General features: G+C 39.1%; 1 protein-coding gene and 1 pseudogene across 9 annotated transcripts in view; both read left to right on the forward strand.

Annotated features, from left to right (window-relative positions):
- The window catches only part of BRAF (B-Raf proto-oncogene, serine/threonine kinase), a 207,442-nt gene that overhangs the window by 49,386 nt on the left and 134,999 nt on the right, over nucleotides 1–23,057 (forward strand). Inside the window, exon 2 of one of the 9 annotated variants that reach the window (XM_074378995.1) lies at nucleotides 22,149–22,271. The exons of the other annotated variants lie outside the window; for them this stretch is intronic. The gene's annotated coding sequence lies outside the window, so the exon portion shown is untranslated. The remainder of the gene's footprint in view (nucleotides 1–22,148; nucleotides 22,272–23,057) is intronic. 9 annotated transcript variants of the gene reach the window in all.
- Nucleotides 116–20,737, forward strand: LOC141580028 (aldo-keto reductase family 1 member A1 pseudogene; annotated as a pseudogene).

The raw sequence follows: 23,057 nt of genomic DNA on the forward strand, positions 1-23,057 counted from the left end.
ATAGGTGGGTGTTGAATGATAAGGGCACAGGGAGGGGAACATCACAAGCTGGGGTCTGTTGGGTGGTGGGGGGCTGGAGGAGGGACAGCGGGGTTGGGGAGGGATAACATTGGGAGAAATGCCTGATGTAGGTGATGGGAGGATGGAGACAGCAAACCACCATGGCATGTGTGTACCTATACAACAATCCTGCAAGATCTGCACGTGTACCCCAGAACTTAAAGTACAATTAAAAAAAAAAAAGATTGACTCTTATATTTTCTTCGAAGAGTTTTGTTATTTTAGCCCCTATGTCATTTATTCATTATGAGGGTTTTTAAAATATGGTGTGAGGTAGGAGTAGACACTTACAACTATAAATTGTCCTCTGAACATTGCTTTTGCTGTATTCCATAAGTTTGGTATGTGTGGGTTTTTTTTTTTTTTTTTCATTTGTCTAAAAGTATTTTCTAATTTCTCTTGTGATTTCTTTTTTGACCTTGTATCTATATTCATGAGAGATATTGATTTATAACAGGCATCCCCAAACTTTTTACACAGGGGGCCAGTTCACTGTCCCTCAGACCGTTGGAGGGCCGCCACATACTGTGCTCCTCTCACTGACACCAATGAAAGAGGTGCCCCTTCCTGAAGTGCAGCGGGGGGCCGGATAAATGGCCTCAGGAGGCCGCATGCGGCATGCGGGCCGCCTGGTTTATAATTTTCTTTTTTGTATAATCTTTCCTATTAATGTAAAGGTGATGTTGGCATCATAATATGAGTTGGAAATTATTTACTCCTTTTCTGTTTCATAGAAGACATTTTGTAGAGGTGGTCTTATATCTTCTTTAAATATTTGATAGAATTTGCCACAAGAGATTTATTTTTAGAAAGGTTTTTAACTATGAGTTTAATTTCCTTAATAGTTATAAGTTCATTCAGATTATTTGTTTTATCTTGTGAGAGCTTTGTTTTTCTTTGGTATTTTAGGAATTGGTTCATTTTTTTCTAACATTTTGAATTTATGTAGAGATTTTCATAGTACTCTTACTAACCTTTGTATGTCTGTGTGTAGGGGAGTCTGTAGTTTTTGGTTTTTTTTTAATTATTAGTATTGGTAATTTCTGTCTTCCCTTTTTGTCAGTCTTGCTAGAGATTTATAAATTTTATTGGTCCTTTCAACCAACCAGCTTTTGTTTTCATCATTTTTTTTTCTGTTTTCAATCTCATGGATTTCTGCTTTTTTTAATTTTTGTGTTGCTTTCTTTGGGTTTGTTGTTCTTCAGGTTTCTTAAGATAGATTTGAAACTGTTTTCCTTGCTGATAAAATAGTATCAATTTAAGAGCTGGGCTTGGTGGCACATGCCTGTAATTCCAGCTGTTTGGGGAGCTGAGATGGTAGCATCACTTGAGCGTAGGAGTTTGAAACAAGACTGCGCAACATGCAAGACCGCATGTCTTAAAAAAAAAAACTAAAAAATAAAATAATTGTATAAGTTTAATAATATTAATTAACTGTAGCACTACTGTAGTTGCATCCCACAGATTTAGTATATAGTATTTTTATTCAGTTGAATATAGAACTAGCCTTGTTCAGATTAACCTTACTGTCATGTATATTATGCCTTTTAAAATTGCTGTATTTCATATGCTAATATTTTGCAAATGACTATCAGGAATATTAGTATGTAGTTTGGGGCTTCCACTTGACCCAAAGATTATTTAGAAATGTGCTGTTTATTTTCCAAGTGTTTGGAGATTTTCCTTTTAACTTTCTATTTCTAGTTTAATTCTATTATGGTCAGAGAGCATATCTTGTGTGTGTGTTTTTTTTTTTAAACTTGTCAAGGTTTGTCTTATGACTCAGAATATGGTCTGTTTTGGTGAGTGTTTCAGGTGCATTTGACAAGAATATGTATTCAGCTGTTAAGTAGAGTGTTATGTAAATATCGGATCAGGTGGGTTGATGATGTTCATTTCTTCCCTGTCAGTCTACTAGTTTTATCACTGAAAGAGGAGTGCTGAAGTCATCAAATATAATTAAGAATTTGTTTTCCTATTTTTAATGTTCTGTAAGTTTTTACTTCATATCCTTTGAAGCTCCATTATTAAGTGCATATACATTAGTTATGCTTTCTATTATGTGAATTATATTTGAAGTGACTTACTTGTAGACTACATATAGTTGGGTCATTTTTAAAGTCCCTTTTAACAATCTTGTCTTTTTATTTATATCTATAGACCATTTACATTTAATGTAATTTTGGTATGTTTAGATTTAGGTTTAGCAGTTTCATAATTTGTTTTCTGTTTGCTTCTTCTGTTTTCCATTACTCTGTCTTTTCTGCATTCTTTTAGGCTATTTGAACAATTTTTAGTCATTCTGTTTTAATTTACCTGTTGTGGCTTAAAAATTCTTAATTCTCCATATAGTTTTAATGATCACTCCAGAGATTACATTAAACAGATTTAATATTTTCACCACCTGCTTAAAATAAATTTATTTCTTTAAGTCTGTTATGTCTTCTTAAAGAAATATTAAAACTACGTAGGTCTCTTTATCTTCTCTTCCCCTTTTCTTTTATTGTTGGCTATAAATTAACATTTTCATTAATTGAAATCTTCATTAGGCAATGCTTTTGTTTTTACTTTGAACTATTAAACATATTTAAGGAAACTCAGAGGAGAGGGTTTATGTATTGTCTTTGTCTGCATGTTTACCGTTTTGATTGCTCTTCAACCTACTCTTCCAAGTTTCCTTCTGGTATCACTTTGCTGTGTGAGGAATTTCTTTTGAAAATTCTTTTAGAACAGGTCTGCTGTTCTAAATTTACTGGTAGAAAATTCTCCTAGTTCCCATTTATCTGAAAATATCTTTGTTTTATGATCATTCTGAAAGATACTATGTTTTAACTGGATATAGAATTCTAGCTTGATAGTTTTCTTTCTTTCAGCACTTCAAAATGTTGTGTAACTTCCTTCTGGCCTTCCTGGTTTCTGCTGAGAAATCTGTTTTCATTTGAAGTGGTGTTCCCCCCTATATTTTAGGATTGTTTTTCTCTGTTTTCAAGATAATTTCTAGGCCAAGCGCAGTGGCTCATGCCTGTAATCCCAGCACTTTGGGAGGCTGAGACAGGTGGATCGCCTGAGATCAGAAGTTTGAGATCAGCCTGGCCAACATGATGAAACCCTGTTTCTACTAAAAATACAAAATGTAGCTAGGTGTGGTGGCAGGCCTCTGTAATCCCAGCTACTAGGGAAGCTGAGGCAGGAAAATCGCTTGAGCCCAGAGGCAGAAGTTGTAGTGAGCTAAGATGACGCCCGATTGCATTCCAGCCTGGGCAACAGAGCAAGACTCTGTCTCAGAATAATAATAATAATAATAATATCTTTGTGTTTCATTTGCAACACTTTATGGTGTGTGAGAGTGTAGAATTCCATGTATTTATTCATTTTGGGATTCACTGACCTTGAACCTGTATTTTTATGTCGTTTGTCAGATTTGGGAAGGTTTTTGACATTATTTCTTCAGATATTTTTAATCATCCTCTTCTTCCTTGCTTTTAGAAGTTCACTGACACAGATGGTAGGTCTTTTTGTTACCGTCCCATAGATCCCTGATGTATTACTCCATTCTCAAATTGCTATAAAGAAATACCTGAGACTAGGTAATTTATAAAGAAAAGAGGTTTAATCGGCTCATTATTCTACAGGCTGTACAGGAAACATAGCAGATTCTGCTTCTGGGTAGCCCTCAGGAAACTTAAAATCATGATGAAAGGCAAAGGGGAAGTAGGCATATCTTACATGGCTGGAGCAGGAACAAGAGATGGGGAGGGTACCACATACTTTAAAATGACCAGATCTCATAAGAACCCACTCACTATCACAATGACAGCACTAAGGGGCGAGGTGGTAAACCTTGAGAAATTGCTTCCATGATCCAATTATCTTCCACCAGGCTCCACCTCCAACATCGAGGATTACAACTAAACATGAAATTTGACCGGAAACATAATTTCAAACCATATCACCTAGGTTCTGTTCATTTTATTTCAATCCCCACAGATCCATCAGTTGGAGACCCTAGTTCTTTTCCCCCTTTCTCAGAGTATTGGCTCTTGTGAAGATTCTGCGGTTCCTGCTGCCACCATGGGGTTACTTGAGGGTTGGGATGAGAAAAGTGAGGGGTTAAAACTGAGACACCATCTTTGAATGTTATTTTGTTCTTTGAGCTAGAACTGACGGGCTTCCCCCAGAGCTCTCTGTACCCTAGTGCCCCCTTCTGGGTTGGCTGGGAGACACTAGAATTTCTTTTAAAAAGTAAAATCACTGATTGTTTGCTGTTGATTCAGATCCTTGTCCTCTATCCCGATCTGGGATAGGCTGCATTTCCCCCTACTTGCAGCTACTAGCTAATACACTGGACAGCACAGAAAATTATGTTGCATTGCTATTCTAGAGAAGTTGCACTCATTAAACAAAATAAAAATAATAAATTGCAAAGAGGCCAGATGTGGTGGCTCATTCCTATAATCCCAGCACTTTTCGGAGGCTGAGGCAGGTGGATCCCTTGAGATCAGGAGTTCGAGACTAGCCTGACCAACATGGTGAAACCCCATCTCTACCAAAAATACATAATTAGCTAGTCATGGTGGTACACACCTATAGTCCCAGCTACTTGGAAGGCTCAGGCAGGAAAATCACTTGAACCTGGGAGGCAGAGGTTGCAGTGAGCCGAGATGCACCATTGCACTCCAGCCTGGGAAACAAGAGCCAAACGCCATCTTAAGTAAATAGATAAACAGCACAGAACAAGGTTGAAATTTTAAATCTTTGTTCAAATAAACCTAAAAGAAGAGTTAACTAGCAAAATGGACAAAGAAAATTCCAAATGGTACTTTGAAGAAAGAGTAAAAAAGAAATTAAAAATGTGAAGTAAAATGAAAGCTAAAATTGTGAGAGTAAAGTTAGTATCACAGAATACAGATTAAATGATCCTCCATACATCTAACAGAAATTTTATGAGAATACAAAAAAGAAGAAATAACAAAAATTTAAGAATTTCTCCTGAGTCAAAAGGCAAATAAGAGTCTTCAGAATCCAAGTTCCTTTTTTTTTTTTTTTTTTTTTTGAGACGGAGTTTCGCTCTTGTTTCCCAGGCTGGAGTGCAATGGCACTATCTCGGCTCACCACAACCTCCGCCTCCTGGGTTCAGGCAATTCTCCTGAGTAGCTGGGATTACAGGCACGCGCCACCATGCCCAGCTAATTTTTTTTGTATTTTTAGTAGAGACGGGGTTTCACCATGTTGACCAGGATGGTCTCGATCTCTTGACCTCGTGATCCACCGGCCTCTGCCTCCCAAAGTGCTGGGATTACAGGCGTGAGCCATCGTGCCCGGCCCTCAAAGTTCCTTTTTTAACAAAGAATAAGATCCGGACATGGTGGCTTATGCTTGTAAGCCCAGCACTTTGGGAGGTTCAGGCAGGAGGATTGCTTGAGCTCAGGAGTTTGAGACCAACCTGGGCAACATAGTGAGACCTCATCTCTACTAAAAGTAAATAAATAAATAAAAGAGTATGGTGGCACGTGCCTGTAGTCCCAGCTACTTAGGAGGCCAAGGAGGAAGAATTGTTTGATCCCAGGAGGTGGTGGCTGCAGTGAGCCATAATTATACCACTGCACTCCAGCCTGATTAAACATATCCTGGTAAATTGAGGGTGCAGAACTGAGGCCAGGCTACACTACAGTATTCACGCTCTGTGCTTGCACCAAAGGGACAATGGTGGCTTCCTGTGTTCTGTACACTGTGCAGAAGATGCCCCTGATTGGTCTGGGTATCTGGAAGAGTGAGCCCAGTCAACTAAAAGCAACTGTTATGTATACCTTTAGTGTCGGCTACTGCCACATTGACTGTGCTGCTATCTACGGCAGTGAGCCTGACATTGGGGAGGCCCTGAAGGAGAACATAGGACCAGGCAAGGCGGTGCCTTGGGAGGAGCTGTTTATGACATGCAAGCTGTGGAATACCAAGCACCACCTAAGGATGTAGAGCCTGCCCTCCGGAAGACTCTGGCTGACCTCCAGCTCAAGTATCTGGACCTGTACCTGAATGCACTGGCCTCATGCCTTCAAGCAGGGAGACAACCCCTTCCCCAAGAATGCTGATGGGACTATATGCTATGACTCCACCCACTACAAGGAGCCTTGGAAAGCTCTGAAGGCACTGGTGGCTAAGGGGCTGGTGCGGGTGCTGGGCCTGTCCAACTTCAACAGTTGGCAGATTGACAACGTACTCAGTGCAACTTCCGTGCATCCAGCTGTCCTGCAGGTGGAATGCTACTCATACTTGACTCAGAATGAGCTAATTGCCCACTGCTAAGCACGTGGCCTGGAGGTAACTGCTTATAGCCCTCTGGGCTCCTCTGATCGTGCATGATGAGATTCTGATGAGCCCATCCTGCTGGAGGAACCAGTAGTCCTGACATTGGCAAAAAAAGTGTGGCCAATCTCCAGCTTAGATCTTGCTCAAGTGGCAGGTCCAGTGGAAAGTGATCTGCATCCCCAAAAGTGTCACTCGTTCTTGAATCCTTCAGAACATCAAGATGTTTGTCTTCACCTTTAGCCAGGAAGAGATGAAGCAGCTAAATGCCCTGAACAAAAATTGGCAATATATTGTGCCTACGCTTATGGTGGATGGGAAGAGATTCCCCAGGGATGCAGGGCATCGTCTGTACCCCTTTAATGACCCATACTGAGACCACAGCTTCTTGGCCTCTCTTCCAGCTCTCCAGTTAATGAGGTCCTACCACAATGGAAAGAGGGAGTTAATAAAGCCATTGGAGCATCCAAAACAAGCATCTCCTGCCTCAGCCTCCCAAGTAGTTGGGATTATAGGCATGCACTACCACGACTGGCTGATTTTGTATTTTTAGGAGAGACAGGGTTTCACCATGTTGTTCAGGCTAGTCTCAAACTCCTGACCTCATGTGACCCACCTGCCTCGGCCTCCCAAAGTGCCAGGATTACAGGCGTGAGCCACTGCGTCCACCCTCTGTGCAATTTATTATTGTTGTTTAATGAGTACAGCTCCTCTTAATAGCACTATATACAATATAATTTTCTGTGCTGTTCAGTATATTAGCCAGTAGCTGCATGTGGCTGGGAATGTAGCCTATGAGACCAAGGAACTAAATTTTATATTGTATTTAATGTTAATGTATATAAAATTAAATAACCATACACATCTAATGACTACTAGATTGGACAGCACAGCTCTACAATTTAAAAATCCTTATACTTTTTGGCTTTAAAAAAAATTCTGATGCCTTAGCTCATCTCCTTGTTCAATTGTGTGTCTGTTTTTTGTGCTCTTGGTTTTTTCTTAGGTGTCTAAAGGTTAATGAAGGTTAAAAATTATCAATATTGGAAGTTAGAGTAGGTTTTCTCAATTCTTAAGTGAGTTTCTTCTGGGGAGAAAGTGAATATTGAATATAAAAGTCCATGAATTTCTACTTCTAAGTCAACGAGGCAGTCCTCGCTTTAGAGAATATGTGTACTTCTTCTTAATATGTATATATGTATAGCCTGTGTCCCTGTGGTGGCCAGAATTTACTATAAGTAATTCTGTCTCTGGCCATAGTGTCCAGACAGAAATCCCTGTACGCTGATTACCCTTTTCCACCAGGTTTAGACCAGATACAAATATCTGGGAGTAAAGACTGAGTTTTTCTTGAACATGTGATTTGCATCTAAACAAAATGTGTTAACAGTTTTTGTTCATTTGTTTTTAGTGAGAAATAAAAGGCAGTGATTTTGATTTGTAATGTCTTTTGTTAGGACAAGTAAAAAGAAAAAAAAATACTTGAAGTGAGCCAGAATTACTGACTAGGGAGTGATAGTCATATAGGTTCACAGTGAAGCTTAGAAATGCTTTTATGGTTCTATTTCCTCTCTCTTTTGCTTTAGCTATGTTCAGGAAACCAAAAACTGGCAGCAGACTAGTTGGAAGATAGGCTAAGGCTTTTTTTTCATAGTTAACCTAAGAGGATATCACTAGAGACTTGGAAGTAAAGAGAGCTACCTGCAAAGACTTCTAATGCTAAGATTACCTGGAAACTGAATGCCCTGTACTTTTCTGCAGGTAGGGCATTTTCCTGCTATGAAAAGATAATAACTATTATAAGTAGTCTCATATTAATGAGTAAGTATGGAATTGGTGTTTTTCCTTTAAAATATTAGCATATAATTTTGAAATGTTTTAAACATACATTTGAAATCTGTTTCTATTTTTTAGTTTCTCTTTTAAAAGTCAGTCTAAAGTATGTGTATCTTACATGTTAAGAATTATTAACTTCATTTTTTCATAAAAATAAGCAGAGCTAAGACTTTCAACAGATGTCAGATTAGTTGAAGTTCTCCATCACTATCATAAGTTTCCTTTGTGACAGGTTTTTAATTCCTATTGGGAATGTCATCTAAGTTCTCTGCATCTGGTATTTTCTCCTATACTTTCATGACAAGAAAAAAAGCCTTTGATTATTTCTCTTTTCTCTCCATTCAGATGTTCACCACTGCTTTCCATGCTCAGATGTGATTTACATGCAATGATGAATGATCTTTCCTTCCTTTCCTCCTTGTCCTCTTTTTTTTTTTTTTTTTTTTTTTTTTTGAGACGGAGTTTCGCTCTTGTTACCCAGGCTGGAGTGCAATGGCGCGATCTCGGCTCACCGCAACCTCCGCCTCCTGGATTCAGGCAATTCTCCTGCCTCAGCCTCCTAAGTAGCTGGGATTACAGGCACACGCCACCATGCCCAGCTAATTTTTTGCACCTTTAGTAGAGACGGGGTTTCACCATGTTGACCAGGATAGTCTCGATCTCTCGACCTTGTGATCCCCCTGCCTCGGCCTCCCAAAGTGCTGGGATTACAGGCTTGAGCCACCGCGCCCGGCCCCTTGTCCTCTTTTATCCTCTTTCTTTCTTTCTTTTATGGTTGGCCCTATTTAAATGGGATCTATCAAATATACCAAGTTTCAATGAAAGTTACCTCCTTGTGTTAACAGTCATCACTTTCTCTTTTTATTTATATACTTAGTAACTTGATTATGTATACTTGAATTTTGTTTTAGTGCAGAATCATATTGTAATCTTTTGAAGGTATTTTAAAGTGGCAGTTAATCCCAACATTTGTAATGCCAGCAGTGCAGATAACTTAGTTGAATGACAACAGCATGAATAGCCTTGATTAAGTTGTACATGTACAGACAGCTACTGTGTATATCATGCCTGCCATCTGAACAACAGTGACTTTCTTTTTTCTTTTTTTTTTTTGTTTGAGACAGAATCTCGCTCTGCCACCCAGGCTGGAGCACAGTGGGGTGATTTTGGCTCACAGAAACCTCCGTCTCCCAGGTTCAAGCAATTCTCATGCCTCAACCTCCTGAGAAGCAGGAATTACAGATGCCTGCCACCACACCTGGCTACTTTTTGTATTTTTATTAGAGACGGGGTTTTACCATGTGGACCAGCTAGGTCTTGAACTCCTGACTTCAAGTGAACCACCCCATTTCCGCCTCCCAAAGTGCTGAGATTACAGGTTGAGCCACCTCACCTGGCCAGGTTTTTAATATTTTATATAGCCAGCACTTATAAACTGTCTGCTTCTTGCTAGGTAGTATACTTAGGTGCTAGGTGCTAGGTGTAAAACAGTGATCAAGTGCAGTAGATTCCAAATTCACACAGCTCACAGTCCTAACAGGCTGTCATGCCTCGGTTATTTGTGACAATGTTTCCCACAGACTTTTAATTTTGGAATGATAGGATGCGGTGCTCTGGAATGGTATCCCAGGGTTTTGGAGAACTGAGAGTAACTTGGGAAAGCAGGTTACAGTGAGAGAAAGTTGTAACCGGGAGTTGTACCAAAAGGCAGGAAACCGATGTCTATATTGTTACAGTGCATAAAAATATTTACAATTAAAAGTCCTGAACCTGTATTGCATCTATTGTTTCACATATTTCCATTCAATTTAAATCCTACTCCAGATACAGCCCCCTTCAGTTTAGTTCTGTGTGACAGAAATTTGATCTGTTTTACTGAAGACCCATTTGAATAGTAATCGTGAGCAATTGTTGAATTTGTAAATGTTAAGTAAATTTAGTCATTGACTTTTTGGACAGTGTGACATTATGGACAGTTATTCATGGTACTGTTTCTCCCCCACCCCTTCCCCTGCCATCCCTGGAACTTGAGGGTTTAATCTGTTCTTAATTAGCCAGAAAAAAATGTTTGATCCTCTTACTCAGTTTTAGATTATTTTAGATGATTTCTAAGCTTAACTCCAAGTTAGAATAGTTTCTGCTTATTGACTTCATGAATATCACTTCTCTGTTTCTATTTCCCACCTTCTACCAGGCCAGAGGATTGTGGAACTATGATCAACAAACTCCTAAATCATCAACCTTTTCCTTAAACCTTAAAAAGTTTCCATCTATGTAGACACTTGTCTGGCCCCTGATTACAGTTTTACCATTCTCAAGTGAAGCTGTTTGTTTCATCACAATCCACATAATTCGGGGCCAACATACTATTATGAAATGACTGTAAAAATTACTAATCCCTTTGACTCTCTTTTTCTTCTCTTCTTTTATTATATGGGCCTGACAAAATGCCGACTACCTGCCTGCACTTAGGCAGTTGAATGTAGTGCTTTAAATTTATACCAAAACTCTCAACAGGGCATCAACAATGTCTGGCAGTGCAGTTGCTTCTTCACTTTCCTGATTAAGAATGCATTTCCTGGCTGGGCCAGTGGCTCACACCGTGTAATCCCAGCTCTTTGGGAGGCCGAGGCAGATGGATCACTAGAGGCCAGGAGTTCAAGGCCAGGCCGGCCAACACGATGAAACCCCGTTTTTACTAAAAACACAAAAATTATCAGGGCGTGGTGGTGTGTGCCAGTAATCCCAGCTACTTGGAAAATTGAGGCAGAGCGCCATTGCACTCTGGCCTGGACAACAAAGCGAGACTGTGTCTCGGGGGGAAAAAAAAAAAAAGAATGCATTTCCTCCACTCATTGCAAACCTCCCACAGCTTCCACTCCTGTCTGTGGAGTCAACCTCAGATTTACTGAGAAATTGAATGCACCTGTTGTCGTCTTTTCACCACCAATTCTACAGACTTATCTGCATTGCTCCCCTTGTTCTGTCTTCCTTTCATTATCGAAGATCACTCCTGACAATCTGATTTCTCTATTTGTGACTCAGATTTCATCTTTTCTGCATCTCACTCTTCCATATCATTTTTCTCCCGTCTATAGAATTTTCCCTTCAACCACAAACATGCTCTATGCTTATCTCCCAGCTCCAATTACATCTGCAAATGTGTGTAAATATGAATGACCGTATATGTATAGATACATGAATCCTACCATTCCTAATGCCTTCTACCACTGTTATATGTTCCTATTCTTATCTAATAAGTTTTCTTCACTGAGTATTTTTTCCTCCTACCTCGGTGTCTGTTCCTTTCTTTTCAGCCGTTTTTTGTTTCTCTTGTAAATGTTTATGGCCCCCAGGGCTGAACCTTCTTAGCCTGCACTTCCTTGTAGCTTTGCCTCCCAGTAGTGACACCCAAATAGGTCTTCAGCTTCATCTCTCCTCCTGGGTACTAAACTTGCATAACCAGCTGCCTTCTTGGTCCTTTAATCAGTCTCTCCTGTTGATGATGTAATATTTCATTTCTCTCCCTCATGGCATCACTGTCCACCCCTGTTACACACATCAGAATTTCAGAATGAGCCTTAATGCTTAGTTTTCTCTCTCACTCCTCCTCCATGTCTAATCCAGTAGCCCTACCTCCACTGTTTTTGCCTTGGTCCAAGCAATGATCTCTTGCTTAACAAAACCATAGTCTCAACTAATCTTCCTCCCTACATTCATTCTTGGCCCACCATAATCCATTCTTCACTAGAGGGATATGTAGAGGTACTATAATATATACTGCTCTAGAGTTATATTGTCTAGAATTAAATCTTGACTTCATCATTTACCAGCTGAGTGGTCTTGAGCAGTATACTTAACACCTGTGCCACAATACGCTCATCTATAAAATGGGATAGTATATTTTCTGTTCTCTTATTGCTATAAAGGAATACCTGAGACTGCATAATTTATAAAGAAAAGAGGTTGAATTGGCTGGTAGTTCTGCAGGCAGTACAGAAAGCATGATGCTGGCATCTGTTCAGCTTCTGAGTAGGCCTCAGGAAACATAATCATGGCAGAAGGCAAAGCAAGAGCAAGCATGTCTTAACATGGCAGAAGCAAGGGGTAGGGGAGATGCTACACACTTTTAATAATCAGATCTTTCCAGAACTCACTCATCACAAGGACGGCATCAGGAGGATAGTGCTAAATTACTCATGAAGGATCCACCCCCATGATCTAGTCACCTCCCACCAGGCCCCACCTCCAACTTTGGGGATTACAACTTGACATGAGATTGGGTCAGGACACAGATCCAAACCATATCAGATGTTAATTGTTAGTAATTAAAATATAAATCAGATTATGTCACAAGTACCTGTTTTTGAAACTTTAGATTCTCATTGCTCTTAGAATAGAATTCAAACTACCATGGCTTTCAGGACCTTCATAACCTGACATCTTGTCTAATTTTTCTGATATCCATCTTGTTTCTACTCTCCCCTTGCTTACCATATAGCCGCAATCACTATCTTTAACTTTCTAGTTAGAAACATGGCTTTTTGTGAGGTATATTTCCTATTATTTTTTCTTGGTTTTGGACCAACTTATTCATGTCAGTTTTGTGTGTGTTATATGCAAAAATGGTGCCTTAAAAAAATCAGTTGTGTTTTTTTTTGACCTGGTGAATCATTTGTTTTCTCTCTATAAATGCTGGGACCAGGACCCACTTATTTTTCCAATTTTGTGAGAGATTATTAAAATTCCTAGAAGTGGAATTCCTAGCTCAAAAAATAGGAATGTTTTCAGATAAATGATTTCTATCGAGTTAAATTATTTGAGAACTTAACATGTCCAAAGAGGTTTTCATTTGCCCTCATACTTGACTGGTAGTTTGCCTGGATGTAAAATTCCAGATTCAGAGTCATTTTTGCCCAGACAGTGAAGACATTATTCCACTATCTTTAAAAAAAAAATAACAATTTTATTGAGGCATAATTCATATACCGTACTATGTGCAATTTAGTGGTTTTTAACATATTCATAGAGTTGTATAGCCATCACCCCAGTCTGTTGTAGAACATTTTTATCACTCATTAGCAGTCATTCTCCATTCCCACCAATTTGCTCATCCCTCATCCTTAAGGCAACAGGTAATCTCCTTTCTGTCTCCATTGTTTTTTAATGTTACCAGTGAAAAGTCTGATGCCGAATTAATTCTAGTTACCTTATAGGAAGCTTTTAGAGTTTTCAGTTTTGAATTTCTGAAATTTAATTATGTAAACAATTGGAGCTTTAAGGTTGATGAAATGGCTTTATTAGGAGGAAAGTCTTCTGTAGTGTGTGACTGACCACCTTTTTCTTGCATTAAACAAACTCAGACCTGTGAGCCATTTTTTATTTTATTATTTATTTATTTATTTATTTTTGAGATGGAGTTTTACTTTTGCTGCCCAGGCTGGAGTGCCATGGCGTGACCTCAGCTCACCTCAGCCTCTGCCTCCTAGGTTCAAGTGATTCTCCTACCTCAGCCTCCCGAGTAGCTGGGATTACAGACATGTACCACCACACCCAGCTAATTGTGTATTTTTAGTAGAGATGGGGTTTCTCCATGTTGGTCAGGCTGGTCTTGAACTCCCGACCTGAGGTGATCCACCCGCCTCAGCCTCCCAAAGTGCTGGGATTACAGGCATGACCCACTGTGCCCAGCCTGAGCCAGCTTTCTGATAGGCTACTAAAACGGGTGGAAACCTCTAAGTCCTCTGAGTCTGTCTCTCTTCTTAGTAGTCTTTTATGCACCTGCACATTATTTTGTTGTTCCCTCCACAAAAGTCTTGCAAATCTTTTGTTGGAATTTTCTTCTAGATCCTTTATAGTGTTCCTATCATGAGAAACATCTTTTTTTAACTGGCTCTGGCTAATGTGTTGGAACACCATGTAATTTTGTTTCCTTGATTTTATATCCAACAAACCTTGCTAAACCCTTCCATTAGCTTTTATAGTTAATGGATATTAGCCCTGCTGGTTTATTGATTCTCTTGGGTTTTTCTGTAGATAGCATGTTACCTACAAAAAAATTTTTTGTTTCTACAATTCTAACTCTTAGGCCTCTTTTTATGTCTTACACTATACCATTGGCTATAACCTCCTATATATCACAGCAGTGATAACAGGCACTTTTTTTTTTTTTTTGAGACAAAATTTTGCTCTTGTTGCCCAGGCTGGAGTGCAGTGGCGTGATCTCAGCTCGCCACAACCTCTGCCTCCCGGGTTCACGTGATTCAGGTTCAAGGGATTCTCCTGCTTTAGCCTCCCAAGTTAGCTGGGAGTACAGGCATGCACCAACACACCCAGCTAATTTTGTATTTTTTGTAGAGGCCGGGTTTCTCCATGTTGGTCAGGCTGGTCTCGAACTCCTGACCTCAGGTGATCTGCCCGTACTGGCCTCCCAAAGTTCTTGGATTACATGTGTGAGCCACCACACCCGGCCTTTTTTTTTTTAGATGGAGTTTTGCTCTTATTGCCCAGGCTGGAGGGCAGTGGTGTGATCTTGGCTCACCACAGCCAACTTCTGCCTCCTGGGTTCAAGTGATTCTCCTGCCTCAGCCTCCCGATTAGCTGGGATTACAGGCATACACTGCTATGCTTGGCTAATTTTATATTTTTAGTAGAGATGGGGTTTCTTTTTCTTTTTTTTTTTCCCCCTCTTTTTTTGAAATCGAATCTCACTCTGTCCCCTAGGCTGGAGTGCAGTGGCGCAGTCTCAGTTCACTGCAACCTCTACCTCCTGAGTTCAAATAGTTCTTCTGCCTCAGCCTCCCGAGTAGCTGGGACTACAGGCACAGCCGCTATGCCTGGCTAAGTTTTGTATTTTTAATTGAGATGGAGTTTCACCATATTGGCCAGATTGGCCTTGAGCTCCTAACCTTGTGATCCTCCCACCTTGGCCTCCCAAAGTGCTGGGATTACAGGTATGAGCCACTGCACCAGACTGATAACAGGCACTCTTACCCTATTTCTAATTATTCACCATGATATTTTCCTGTGGGTTTCTTACAGACATTCTTAAGTTAAAAGATTACCTATTTCTAACATTTTAAGAGTTTCAAATGAATTAATCTTGAATTTTTCCAAAATAGCTTCAAATTTTATTGATTTCTGAATCAATTGCATTATGGTAAGGAAATATGATGGTATGATAACTTTTCCTGTATTTATGAAATATGCTTTGTGGCCTAGTATGTGGCCATTATACAGTATATAAAGAGAATACCAGAACTTGAAAATTCAGCAGAAATCAGAAAAGCAGGAAGAAGCACAGAAGGAGTATAAGTAGAAAGCATATAGTAAGATGGTAGATATAAATCAGCAACAAAAATATAAATGAACCAAAATCTGTCATTAAAATACAGCCAGATATCTTTAAAACAAAACAAACTAACAACAGAAAAATCTGTTGTTTCATTTATAAGAGACACACAGTAATTGAAGGTAAAAGAATGAGAAGTCATACCAGGCAAATAGTAATAAGGCCACTGGTATAGATGGGCTAATATCAGATGAATTTGACTCTAAGAGAAAAAACACTGTTGTGGAAAAAGAAAAACACTACTTAACATTTAAAAAAAAAGAAAAACTAAAAGGTTTTGGGGAAAACTCAACAGAAAAGTTGAAATAATAGTGCATTAAACACATATAAACACTATGCTATGAAGATTCAATGATTGTCAACATTTTACTGTATATATATCTCCTAAGAAAAAGGAAATTATTTCATTTAACCGAAGTATTATATCTAGGAAGATGAACAACTTCATCATCTTACATCTGATATGTGTTCAGATTTCCACGATTGTCACAAGAATGTCTCTTACAGCTGTTCTCCATCCCTAAACTAAGAGCCACTCTGTGCATGCACTGAATTATTTGTTGTCTTTTAGTAGTAGTTGTCTTTTAGTCTTGAACTGACCACCCACTGTTTTGTTCTCCCATTATATGATTTATTAAAGAGTCCAGGACGGTTGTCTTAGAATGACCCACATTTTGGACTAGTTCGATTGTCAAGGCTTTGACTTTCAAAGAGAAGGAAAACGGTCTTATAGAATGTCCCACAATCTAGATTTGATTATTTCATTGTAGCAGTTTTAGCATTTTTTTCTATTCCTTGTATTTCTTCTAAACTAGAAGTTAAGTATAAAGGTGTGATTAGATTCAATTTAAATGTTTTGCATGTATACTTCATGGATGATGTCTCATTTATGTTGCGTCATATCAAGAGGCACATGTTAGGTTGTCCTTAGAACCACTATTAATGGTTCTAAGCCACTTGAAGGTATATTTTCCCCTTTATCTTTAATATGTGGGAAAATACTTTGGCACTATGTAAGTATCCTGTTCTCCACCAGCTTTTCGCTTAATGATTTTAGCATCCTTTGATCCTTTCCTGAACCAATTATTTTGTATTAGCTGGCATTCTTTTGTAAAGAAGCATTTCCTCATATCAAATGGGAATAACTAATTTTTCCTAAAAAGGCAGGATACATGCATAATTTTTTTTCATTTAAAGCTCAGTTTTCTAAGGATGTAATAGTCATCTACAGTGTGAGCAAATGCTCTCCCACCCTTTTAATTTTTATGGAATTAGGAAGTTTTTGTTTTTGCATACTGTCTGTTATAGTCAATTATTTGGTAGTAGGAGTCACTTTAAGCTGGCCTCTGATGTTGTTCTGATATCTGGCACAAGATGTTCCTAGATCTCTCTTCTTGAATAATAATAGATAAGTTTTGAAATGCTGAAATGCTGGCCTGTTCCCGAATTAGTTGCAGTCATTGTTTTGTTGTTATTTTATGTTATCTATTATATTAAAACCTAATATGCTTATTAATAAACTTATTAATAAAACCTTAATGCTTATTTAGGTTTATTTTCATGTGTAGTAGTCTCTAGATTCTCCATCTGTGTTATTTCTTACGTCTGCAATAACAAATAATAAACTTGGTCACTTACAACACCACAAATGTACCCTCTTACATTTCTGGAGGTCAGAAATCCAGAGTGAGTTTGTTTTACTGGGCAAAAATCACAGTATCAGCAAGGCTGTGCTCTCTCTAGGGATAATAAGGAAAAAAACACAATTTTTTGCCTTTTCCAGCTTCTAGAGCTGCGCTCCTTGTATTTTTTGTCTCCTGGCCACCTCCTTGATTTTCAGGGTCAGCAGGGTAGCATCTTCAAATCTTTCTCTGCTAGGTTTTTAATATCACCTAATCATCTATAGTAAAATTCCCCTTTATTTCCCTCTTGTAAGTAGGCTTGCGATTACACTTAGGGTTTACCCAGATATCCAGAATAATCTCCCTGCTTCACAATACTTAATCACATCTACAAAGTTCCTTTTGCCATAGATGGTAACATTTACAGGTTCTTCTGGGTTTTGGTATACTGTATAGTTATCTTGGTTTGGGGGGGACACTATTCAACCCTCTCATGCCATTCTTTCTTTAATATTATTTCTTGATTAAGTTTTCTCTTTCTAGATTGTCACTTATTTTCTTCTTGCATCTTAATACCAGTTCATTATCTTGCTGCTTTTGCTGATAGTGAGATGTATGCCATCAGTCTAACTTGTCTTTTCTTTCTGATTGACTTTAAGAACTGAATTTTTTTATTTTCACCTGTTTTGGAAAATTTAGGGCCATTTTCTATTCAAGTATCTCTCCTATTCCCTGTTTACCTCCCAGATTAATTCTGTGCTTTATGTCTCTAATATTTTCCATCCACTAATCTCTGCCTTTTGGCTGATTTTCTCAGTGACCTTCTAGTTCTTTAATTCTCTCTTCAGCAGTAGTCTGTTTTACATTACCTGAGGTTTTAATTTGATGACTATATGATTCAAAATTCAGGTCTTTATAATTTCCTCATGCTTTCTCTTCATATGTGTTGTCTTTAAGCTGGCTGTCCTTCTGGAGTTATCTCAGTAGAAATTTACTCTTGTGTTTTGGTCTTCAATTTATTAGCTTTGATTTCTTTGTCAAGCTGATTATATTTGTTTTCTATTTTTTGGAAATATTCTGAATTTTTCTAATTAAATGATTGATGGTCCTGGCCTCTTTGCTTTCAGTACTATGACTCTTTCAACTATTTTCTTGAAATTTTAGGAACACTTCTGTCTCTCCCTTTCCTCCTTCTGTTCCTCCCCCAGCCCCACCTTTGGTAACAATTATTTGTTTCTTCGAATCTCTCAGGCAAGTCCTGTAGTCCTTTGACTTGGGAGGAAACTACAGGACTGGCTTGAGAGATTCCAAGAAACAAATTACTGGATTCAATATTACTAGATTCCTAATTAATGATTATTCTTGCTTTTAATATATATACTTATATATTGTTATATATGTTTATATTTAAGAGTTTGATGCCTTTCCTCACAGATTGGATTATTTTGTTTTGTTTGTTTGTTTGTTTGTTTTGAGATAGAGTCTTGCTCTGTCACCAAGCTGGAGTGCAGTGGCGTGATCTTAGCTCACTGCTACCTCCACCTCCTGGGTTCAAGTGATTCTCCTGTCTCAGCCACCCAAATAGCTGGGACTACAGGTGCACACCACCATGCCTGGCTAATTTTTAAACTTTCAGTAGAGACAGAGTTTTGCCTTGTTGGCCAGGCTGATCTCGAACTCCTGACCTCAGGTTATCAGCCCACCTGGGCCTCCCAAAGTGCTGGGATCACAGGCATGAGCCACTGCACTTGGCCTGTTGTTGTTGGGTTTTTTTGTTTGTTTGTTTTTTGTTTTTCTATTTGTTGAGTTTTGACAGCTAGATTTTGCTAGCCTCTTAAAAGTAATTTAGAAGATATTTATATATCTATATATATATTCATATATATCTCTCTATATGTAGTCACCTATTACTAATTGATATTTTAATTACATTTTCTCTAAAGGTTTGGTAGAAAGCATCATAATCTATACTTGATACCTTTTTATAGGGATGAGGGGAGCCAATGGCTGTAGTTATTTTATGTGTGTGCCATAACTGCTCTTCATGTTCCTCCATTACAGTTTGTCTGCATTTATATTTTAATATAGGCATCTTCTAAGCTGGGGATTAAAAAAAAAAAAATTCTCAATCTTTTTTTGGAGAGGGAGTTTTGCCATTTGTAAAGTCACTAAAAGTGATCAGTTACTCACTACGCTTGCTTGATTGTAATAGCTGTGGTCTACTGAAGAGATCAAAACAGAATAGGAAATCTTTCAGTAACTTTCTTGAAGTTTTTAGATTTTTTTTTTTTTTTTGAGGTGAAGATTCGTCCTCATTGCCCAAGCTAGAGTGTAATGGCAGGATCTCAGCTCAACAAAGCCTCTGCCTCCCGGATTCAAGTGATTCTCCTGCCTCAGCCTCCCAAGTAGCTGGGATTACAGGTGCCCACCACCATATCCAGCTAATTTTTTGTATTTTTAGTAGACATTGGATTTCACTATGTTGGCCAGGCTGGTCTTGAACTCCTGACCTCGGCCTCTCAAAGTGCTGGGATTACAGGTGTGAGCCACTACACTTGGCCTGAGTTTTGTTTTTAATTTGTTCATCTCCCTTTTAGGATTGTGATAACAGGTTTTTCTTTTTTTCTCCAAGAAGATGTTTTAACTGTGTACCTACTGTTAGCTTTACAGTATCTTATTCTACTTTTTAGTATATCTCTATTTTATAAGAGTCATCAAAGTTCTTTCTCTAGCTATTCTGGAGATTCTGAAAGACTTTTCTCTCCCAAACTCATTCTTTAAAATTCCAACAAGGGTCATTGTGACTTTTGTTTATTCTTTGAATATAAAATTGTTCTTTGGGGACATAAGAAACCTGACTCCCAGACGCTCATGGTCTGGCCCCACTATACCTAAGCAATTTTATCTTTTTTGTTACTGTTTTTTGTTTTTGTTTTTTTGAGACAGAGTCTTGTCTTGTCACACAGGCTGGAGTGCAGTGGCACAGTCTTGGCTCACTGCAACCTCTGCTCCTGGGTTCAAGCAGTTCTACTGCCTCAGCTGGGGTTACAGGCATCTGACACCATGCCTGGCTAATTTTTTGTATTTTTAGCTTCACCACGTTGGCCAGACTAGTGTCAAACTCCTGACCGCTAGTGATTCACCCCACCTTGGCTTCCCAAAGTGCTAGAATTACAGGCTTGAGCCACCACGCCCGGCCCAATCTTAACATTTTCTATACCCCAGCAAGAAAATTTTATTCTAATCAGCTCATTGACTTTATTTACCCTTTGTGTTATTTTCTCCCACTTTCTCTCTCCCATCCCTTGGGAAAAATAGATCTTTATGCTAACTGTGTATGAGTTTTTATGGAACATTTAAAAAAGGGGAGTGTGGGTAATGTTGTCCTGAATTTACTGGACCTAAGAAAGAATCACTGAACTAGAATGACTTGTTTTCTCTCTATTACTGTATTCTGAAAACAGCATGAATCTTTAGATTTGAGTACCTATTATGACTAAGACACCAAAATAAGTCATGAGGGGACAAAAAAAGAATAAAATGTTTCTGATCTTAAAGTAGCTAATAGACATGGAAAACATAATCAACTTTATGTTATCAAATTATGGCTTAGAAAACAGTTTTGCCCAGTTGGTCAGTGAACACATAATAGAGGGATGCTCTAAGGAAAGATCCAGCCTGGGCAATGTGGCAAAACCCCATCTCTACTAAAAATACAAAAATTAGCCAGGTGTCATGCGCACCTGTAGTCTCAACTACCTGGGAGTCTGAGGTGGGAGGATTGATGCCAAGGAAGCTGAGGCTGCAGTGAACCAAGATTGTGCCACTGCACTCCAGCCTGGGAGACAGAGACCTTGTTTCAAAAATAAATAAAATATTCATTTTTTTTAAGCAAATAATGTTTGGGTGCTTATTATATGCTAGGCACTGTTCTAGGCCCTGGGAAAAATCAGAAAAAAAGTAAGACAAAAACCCATGCCCTCCTGGACTTTATTCTGTTGAGGAGTGGGGAAGATGCACATCAATAACAAAATAAAGTAAAATATGTATAATAAGGTGGTCACATATGCTATAGAACAAATAAAATTAACAAAGGGTATAGAAACTGATTCTGTTCTTCTAAGGAATGGGAGGGATAGTTGCCTTTCTTTTTTTTTTCTTTTTTTTTTTTTTTTTTGAGACAGAGTTTGCTCCTGTTGCCTGGGCTGGAGTGCAATGGTGCAATCTCAGCTTACTGCAGCCTCCACCTCTCAGGTTCAAGTGATTCTCCTGCCTCAGCCTCCCGAGTAGCTGGGATTACAGGCATGCACCACCACACCAGGCTAATTTTGTATCTTTAGTAGAGACGGGATTTCTCCATGTTGTTCAGGCTGGTCTCGAACCCCCAATCTCAGGTGATCCACCCACCTCGGCCTCCCAAAGTGCTGGGATTACAGGCGTGACCTGCCTGGTGATAGTTGCCTTTCTAAATGAGCTGGTAAGAGAATCCTTCACTGATAGGTGACACTGGGATAAAGAGATGAATGAACTTGGTGAGATAGTAAACCTTGTAGAAATCTTAGGGGAAGAGCATTCCAGGCAGAAGAAATTGTAAATTCACAAGTCCTGCCTGCATTGGAAGTATACTTGACATGTTCAATGAGGCCAAGTGTGATTGGAGAGGGATGGGTGATGAGAAGAACAGTAAGAAATGAAGACAGACAAATGGCAGAGGGCCAGGTCATGGCTTTGGTGATTTTTAGTGAGGAAGCCAGTGGAGGGTTTTGAGCAAGGGAATGACATGTAATCTGCAGTTATAGTTTTGTTTTTGAGATGGGGGTCTCACTCTGTTACCTAGGCTGGGATGGCATGATCACGGCTCATTGCAGCCTCAACTTCCCAGGCTCAAGCGATCCTCCTACCTCACCCTCTGGGACCACAGGCACACTCCACCATGTCTGGCTAATTTTTTTTTTTTTTTTTTTTTTTTTTTGTAGAGACAGGATCCTACTATGTTGTTATCCTCCCGCCTCAGCCTTCCTAAGTGCTGGGATTACAGGCATGAGCCACGCACAGCCTGCAGTTACAGTTTTTGAAGAATAGCTACTGTGCCTTTCTAGGTATGAAACAGGAGAGACAATTTCAGAAACTGTAGTAATAAACTAAGAAATGAAAGTGGCTTAGACCAGGGTGGTAATGGTAGAGGTGGTGACTATATTTACATATATTTTGATTTGGAGATGGATTGAGATGGATTGTCAGATGTGAGAAGAGAGTCAAGGATGATGCTGAAGTTTTTGGTTTACTCAATGAGTGGAGCTTGTCATTTTCCGAGGTAAAGAGATTATAGGAAAAACAAGTTTTGTGGGGTGCTGGGAGAGATCAGAAGTTAGTCTTTGAACATGTTAAGTTTGAAATGCCTATTAGGTATACTAGTAGACATACTCAACAGGCAGTTGGGGATCTGGTATTGAGAGGAAAAGGTAGAGCTGGATTTTAAATTTTGGGCTTCATCAGTAGGCATATAAAGATTGGATGAGATCACCTAGGGAGTAAGAGTAGCTAGATAAAAGAAGCCATCCAACACTTTGTGGAGATGTGAGAAATTAGCAAAGGCATCACAAAAGAAAACATTTAAATATCTGACTGGAAAAACAATTTGGAACCTCTGTCATTGCTTCTCAAGACTTTAATATGCGTATCAATCATTTTGTTCAGTAGATCTGAGATGGAGCTTGAGTTTCTGCTGGGGTTTTTTTTGTTTATTTGTTTGTTTGTTTGGGCTGGTTGTGGGGTGGCGGTAGAAGCTGAGTCTCACTCTGTTGCCCAGGCTGTAGAGCACGGTGGGGCAGTCATGGTTCACTGCAGCCTCAGCCTCCTAGGCTCAGGTGATCCTCCTCCATCAG

This window comes from Saimiri boliviensis, chromosome 10 (genome assembly GCF_048565385.1).
Source record: "Saimiri boliviensis isolate mSaiBol1 chromosome 10, mSaiBol1.pri, whole genome shotgun sequence".
NCBI classification, from domain to species: Eukaryota; Metazoa; Chordata; class Mammalia; order Primates; family Cebidae; genus Saimiri; species Saimiri boliviensis.